Source organism: Spermophilus citellus (genome assembly GCF_964194105.1).
Source record: "Spermophilus citellus genome assembly, chromosome: 1".
NCBI classification, from domain to species: domain Eukaryota; kingdom Metazoa; phylum Chordata; class Mammalia; order Rodentia; family Sciuridae; genus Spermophilus; species Spermophilus citellus.
This window is the reverse complement of record NC_138182.1, coordinates 30,196,533-30,204,425: the sequence shown is the minus strand read 5'-3', so window position 1 is coordinate 30,204,425 and position 7,893 is coordinate 30,196,533.

Genomic DNA, 7,893 nt, shown 5'->3' with positions numbered 1-7,893 from the left:
TTTGTGGTTCCATTCTCTTGAAATAAAGGAATGATAGGAGCAGGAAAAAGGGAAAATTTAGTAGAAAAAGCAAAAAATTTATGAACAGTGTCTCACCTTACTTGTTTATATCTGACAGTATAATCAAGGAGCTAATCCTACTTGCATTACTCTATAAAAAACATAAAAACAAACAAACAAACAAACAAAAACCCCAGTTAATAAATGGGCAAAAGAAAAATACAAGTGGCCACCAAATATATGAAAAAATGTCCAATATCCTTCACTATCAAGGAAATGAAAATCAAAATAACAATGAGATTTCATCTTACTTCAGGTAGAATGACAATCATCAAGAATACAAATAATAATAAATGCTAGTAAGGATGTAAGGAAAAAGGTGCACTTATCCATAGTTGGTGGGACTGCAAATTAGCACAACCACTCTGGACAGCGGTATGGAGATTCCTTAAAAAAAAAAAAACTAGGGGTAGAAATCACCATGTGACCCAACTATCCCACTCCTCCTTATTTATCCAAAAGAACTAAAATCAGCACACTATAGTGATACAGGCATGTCCATGTTTATAGCAGGGCAACTCAAAACAGCCAAGTGATGGAACCAGCCAGGTGCTTGTCAACAGACTAATGGGGGAAAGAAGAATGAAATTATGGCATTAGCTGGCAAAGAGATGGAACTGGAGAAAATCATGCTAAGTGAAATAAGCAGACTCAGAAAGTCAAGGATTGAAAGGATCTAATGTTTTCCTTCACATGCAGAATTTAGAGGAGGAGATGGGGGAGGGGCTTTCCCATGAAAATAGAAGGGTCATCAGTAGAGCAGAGGAAGGAAACCAAGGGGCTTTAGGGAGCAAAAGGAGGGCTAGCTAGGGAAAGAGAGGAATGGTGGAATGAGATCAACCAAACCATGCTATGAACACATATGAATATAAACAGTGTGAATTTCTCCCTTATGTATATCTATAAAGCACTAATTTAAAAAACTATAAATAAATAGAAGGAATACAAGTAAAGTAGAGAAAGGGGAACCGGAGGAGAGAGGAGGGGAGAGAAAGAGGAAGGACTGGAGATTCAAATTACATTGTTTGCTTGCACAGTTATGTCAAAATAAACCACAATATTATGTTTATCTAAAAATGCACTGATAAAAAATATGGAAGGTTTTTTAAAAAGCAAAAACAAAAAAAAATGTGATGATTTTCTTTTTTAATCTAGTATGGTTCCTCTTCGTTCTTATACGGTTATAGTTAAGAAAAGAATGTAAAATATCTAATGCCTATATATCCAATACATAAAAGACTTTTTTCTTCTTCAAAGGCTCTGAGAATTGGTTTTTGTCTTTCAGTTTATCTGCTGTGAATGGTCAAATCTGTTATAGCAATAGATGGTTGGTTTTGAAGTAGTACCAGGGCCATCAATTCTCATTTTTCTCTAGAATAAAGATCTAAGTTGTGGACTTGTTTTTTAATTCTTTTTCTGCTTGTTACCATTACCCCTGCCCCTCTACCTTCCTCTAGAGAGCGGTCACAAACTAAAATGCCAACAGGGGCCAGGCAGGCAGATATATGATTGAAGATTTGGGAGAATAAAGCAGGAAGAGAACACAGGAAGTTTCTCCTCATCAAAAGGGATGGCCCCCACCAGGACACTGGCCCACTGCTGATAGAGCCTCAGGTGTTTTGAGAGCAGCTCCATTCCATATATATATATATTTTTTATTGGTTGTTCACAACATTACAAAGCTCATGACATATCATCTTCTATACATTTGATTCAAGTGGGTTATGAACTCCCATTTTTTTTACCCCAAATACAAGTTGCAGAATCACATCGGTTACACATCCACATTCCATATATTTTTATTCCATTTCCTGAGAGAAACAATGACACAGTACAGACCAACAGAGCACATCTGCAGGCCAGGTTCAGCAGGCGCTCCTTGGCCTCTGACACTGCTTAGACCTCATAGCATTTCACTCAGACCTTCCCAGGAAGAGAGGAAACAAAGTCAAAATGAATTATTACACTTTATTCCTTCTTGCTTGGTACTTGTGGGAAACCTTTGGTACAGGTAAATCCTGCAACCACTGAAAAGCAGGAAGCAAACTCCATTTTCCCTGTCATTAATGCAGAAGTTCTCTGCCCTTTGGTACTGTAGATTCCCAGCAGCTGATACACTATTGAAAAGGTCATCACTGTGTTGAACAGGTTTATAGAGGTTCAATTGTTTTCATTTAAAAATGTAAATAAATAAAAATGTGTAGTATAAGAAAATGCACTTCTCTTCATATCTACATTTTTAATCAAGTTTTCTATAAATAATAGTGTGTCCACAAATGATACCTAAAGATAAAAAGCAAAGCACATTTGTCCATTTAATAATTTATGTATAATGGCTTAAGAGTAATTCAATTTTATTTCTCATTTTATGTAAAGCCAGAATGAGTGATTCAGGTTAGCATATGGATCTCCTACCTGCTGTAATGCAGTCACAGCCCCCTTCCATCTTTTATTTTTGCCTTTTCAGCAAATGGTTTCCGAGGTCACTATGCTTATCTGTGATGGGGTTTAAAACATGATTGTCTAAAATATGGCAACTTGGCATATTAAATATTTTAAACTGAGGGAATTTGAAAAATGCAGGCACAAAACAAGACTCTTTGGCTTTTCCCTGAGCCACGTCATAAGATACTTACATGAGAGATGCCCACCTATTCCAGAGAGAAAGAGCATTCTCATCCCTGAATATGCAGGGATTCCAAAAGGAATGTGAAGGAACAAGTCCTGCTCTGTTTCCCTTAGTTGACTGCTCTTAGCTGGCACATTTAGGCGGACCACATTTTCCCACGACTCTCCACTCTTCATCACACCTATGAAATGCTTAGACTTAACCTCTTCTTTGGGTCTTCATTTCCTTATGTAGGTTCTTATGTCATGTAAAACTTACATTCAATGTGAATGCATTGCTTTTTTCCCTATTAATCTGTCCTTCTTAGTGTAAATTCTAGGGACCCCGTTAATGTACCTAAAATGGGTACATTTACTTTCCTCCTCTACCTCTGCATCAAGCCAATGGAAAAGAGAAAACCACAGAGGATACAATGAAAAGATTTTTTGGACTGGGAGTAGCACATATCAAATATCCCTGACTAGATTTGGTGACATGGCCACACCTAACTGAAATGGAAGCTAGTAAAACCAATGTAACTCTGTGTCACAGAATAAAAGGAAAAGGGCTTGGAGAGCACACAGCTAACCTCTGCCACACCAAATATTTGTGATTGTGGGTAGAGTACATGATCTTTGCAAATATATTAAATGCTCCATGAGAAATAAAATATGAAATATTAGATTTATCATAGGAACATTCAAAACGTGATAATTAATATACAAACATCAAACTTTACAAACATTAGGATGAATTTAGTAGATCATTAGTAAGTTGTTCTTAGCCAAATATAGAAGTAAATCTATATGACTAGAGATGATGGTCCAAAAGAAGAAATTGGACTTTAGGTCAAACTGAGCCATTTTTTGAGGACTCTTGCAAAGCATAAATGAACTAGCAGACAACTATACATGAGAGACACTGAGAAATTGTGTGTGAGAGGAAAACAACTGTATCATTAATTGCCTTCTTACTGTGCTGGACACTGTGCCAAATGCATACTTGCCCTCATATTACAGATAAAGAAAACTGAGGTTTAATTATTTAATGGGTCAGTTTAGGTCACATAGCTAAATGGTGAGCAGAGCCTGGTTTCAAACCAAGGTCCAACTGCTTGTAGAGCTCAGGTGCTTAACCACTATTTTCTAAAAACTTGAGAATTCAGTTCAAGTAGAGTTGTCCCTTACTATTTATGGGAAATTTGTTCCAGTATCCCCCACCAAATTCAAAATCTAAGAATGCATGTATCCCTTATATAAAATGGCATAGTATTTGCATATAATCTATACATATCCTACAGTACACTTTGGTTTCTAGATTACTTCTAATACCAAATATTGTGAAAATGCTATGCAAACACTTGTTATACCAGTATTTAGAAAATAATATCAAGGAAAGTATGAAAATGGTCAGTACCGGTGCAACTGGTTTTCTGTATATTTTCAATCCATGTTGATTAAATCTGTGGATGTGAATCCTGCAGATACAGAGGATTGACAGTACACACTCTCATTCACAGACATAAATATTCTGTAATGTATCCTATAATTTAGAGTTGTAGAAAATCTCCATTGTTTCATTCTTTTGATAATGCCTATCTTAACATAGGTAAACCTATCATCTTTGGCCCTAAAGTTTAGGGTATTCTGGGTGAGAACATTTTTGGTGAAGTGTAAGTACTGAATATTTTCATACTTACCTTGACATTATTTTCTAAATACTGGTATAACAAGTAGGTAGAAAGAACATGGCCAAGTGAAACAAGGAAACTCTTTATGTAAGAAAGAAACATAGTTGAAAACAGGCAAAACTGTGCAAGGGAACCCACACTGTCTACCATATGGGGTTCCCTTGAGTGTCGCTTTCTGGTCAAACCACACTAGATGAGGGCCACATCAAAGATGCTCCAACATCCAGCCAAGACACAAACTGGGATCTCTTAGTCTTATTTTTTATTTAGCTTTCTCGTCCCACCTTCATGAGTCTGAAAACAGAATATAGTCCTCTATCCCTTTTTTTAAAATAAACAATCCCAATTTCATTTAGACAAAAATAGAAAAATGAAAGTTTAATTTCTTTAAGAGCCTAAGTTGGGTGTTTTTGTTGTTTTGTTTTATGTTTGGGTTTGTTTTTAAGTTTCTTTGTTCTAAATTCTATTAGAAATTCAGCTCAGTAAGTGAAAAAAGAAGGCAGATGTAAAGAGCTCCCCCTAGGGACTAAATTCCCACAAAATGCATCTATTTGAAGCTCAATCAATTCCTTTGTCATGGACTTCCTTACCTTCACTACCTACCAAGGTTGGCCCGATATGCACAAGTATTTTTTTTTCTATGTCTACTACCTCTTTTATTTTCTATTCTAGATCAAATCTTTCTATTATCCACATAAACTATTTAATACTCTTAATTATTCTTCTTGCCTTAATTCCTACTGAGCATGTTCTGATTTTTTTTACTCATGTGATTCTCTGGCTTCAAGGACATCTTTCCAATTTCTGCTGCTCAAAATCCCATCTATCCAATAAGATACAGTGAAAGGACTTTTCCTTTCATAAAATTCTTTATCTTTGCAAGTTCTTTTCCTTATGGGAAACTTAGAACAAGTCTGTAACCTGTGTGGTCCTTAACTTATGTAATATTTTGTTGTTGTAATGGTAAGTAGCCTGCAGAATGACTGTCAGGTGCTGTGCTGGATACTAGATGATGGATATGAGGATGAAGAAAAGATGGTCCTTGTGGTCATGGACTTCACTCTCCAAATCCTCAGAGAAGAAGGTGGGAGAGAACCAACAAGGAAAGAAGATATTTGCATCTATATTGAAATAGAGATGCTTACTTTGGACATAATTATCTTATGGTTTCACTGTATTCTTGCTACTTAAAATGTGGCATCTGAACCAGTAATATTTGCAACATCTGAGAGCTTGCTAGAAATTCAGATCACAATCCCCACCCCAGTCCACCAGGTCTCCATTTTAACAAAATCTGCAGATGATTTTTACAAACATCAATGTCTGAGACACATTATCCTGAATACACAAAGATTTAGATTAGTGCAGGATTATTCTATCTATATAGAATTTGCATTTTTGTGTACACAGTTACATCTTTGCTATACTTATGTAAGTATGATACACAAGTTCTGTGTTCATATATATGTATATACATGTGTGTATGTGTGTATATATATATTTTTTTCCAGATTTAGGATCTGGCTGCAATGTGTGTCATCTCAGACACCCCACTGATTGCCAGGATTGATTTGGCTGATCTGGTTGGCTAGGGGGTGTCCCCCACCTCCCTTACTGCTCCATATGTGTCCCTCACAAAGCTGTGCACTCCATTGAAGACAACTATTCTTTGGTCAAGGTTTTATGAATAGCTGTAATCCCTTGATACAATTTCCAAACAAAATCTCATATAATATATTATATATAATATAGAATAACTACATATAAGTACCTATATTATCCATATATTACTTTTTGGTATAAAAGCAATTCTTGTAAACACTTTTTTTCTTTAACTTCACAAACCAAGTTTAAAAACTGTTAGTATTTTCTAACAGAAGAGCCTGAAAAAATTAAATCAGGTGGACTTATTTGCAATTCAGGTAAAATTTAGATTTCAGACAGTCCCATGAGGCAGTGGCATTTCACACAGAATGAAGCCTTGGTAATGCCTATTCATTTTATGGTGTGCCCCCTACTGGTAAGGGCACTGAGATAGAATAATAATTGGGATGGAAGAATGTGTAAAATGTATTTATGAAGTGGTATTATTTGAGTTGTGTTGTAAACACTATATAAAGGATTTTCCAGGTGACAAGCAGAGTCTATTAAGACACAAAATCTTAATACCAAAGACTTATTCAAGAAAAGATGAATAATACATTGCTAACAGGTGTATCTGTTAGGATTGCATTTGCTTACATGTAAAAGTGAAATGACTTAGTGGCATAGGCAAATAGGGATTGATTTTGTCTCAAAAAAAAAAAAAGGTCTAGAGACTGACAGCTCGGGATGGTGCAGCAATGCGGTGATGCAATCCATGTTCTAGGTTCTTTTCATCTCTCTGCACCCTGGTACAAAGCTGGTAGGTTCATCCTTGTATTTTTCTAACTGTAGCAAAATACTGTTCTCCTCCAGGTCTCAGTTCACTTAGCCAGACAGAAATAAGAAGGAACTATAAAATAGAAAATGGGGGCACTATTTCAAGAAACCATACTCTTCCCAGAACCTCCCAACATGCATTGCTTACATCTCTCTGGCAACAATTGCATCAGATAACCACTTCTGGCTGAAACAAGGCTGAGAAATCTATTTTTTTTTCCTCTCTCTTGAACTGAGCATGTGGATGTCCCAAAATAAAATGAAGTTCTAAGAATAAAGAAAAGGAAAGATTACATATTCAGTAGGCAACTACCAACATCTGCCCCAACAGGCACAGAATGAGGGTTGAGGAAGTCACGAGAAATGACTAGGGAACTAGACAGGTGCCAGAACAAAAGGCCTTCTGTATCATGCTGGGGAATTTGTATTCACAAGACGTGATTTGTTTCAGGAAAAAAAAAATATAACTCTAGAAGCACTGTGGATGAATGATGGATTGAACAAATAGTGAAGATGGGAAACCAGTTAGAAACACACTGTGAATGTCTAATCACGAGATGACATAAGCTTTTTTTCTGAGAGAGTGGAACTAAGGAGAAATATTTAAAAATATTTAGAAGATATTTAGATGGTAATGGCAAAATGGTAACAAATCAGGAGAGAAGTAGTTGTCAAGAATGCTTATAAAATTTCCTCTTCAAATGACTGAATCATAGTAAAGTTGTTTACTGAGCTGCAAAAGGACAAACTCATTTACATAGAATTACTCCTAAATTTTTACCTCATATATCATTAATTCAATATTATAGCCCATGTTCATAATAGATGTTGCAAACACTGAAGAATGTGGGTGATTGCTCTTTCTCCATCTACTTTCACTCATTGTATTGGTAATATGAAATACAATGTTCATATAACACAGTAAAATAAAAATACTGCAGTGGCACTCAATAAAGAACAGCTATACAAAGCAATCATTTTAAAGAAAATGCAGGTTACTAACCTGTATTTTTTTTTCTTCAAGAATATTAAATGTTGTTAAATAGAGTTTTCGGTGGTAGCTCAGATACTTTTTCTGGAGTACTAAAGTTGTTATTGTTTTTCTCCCAAATAA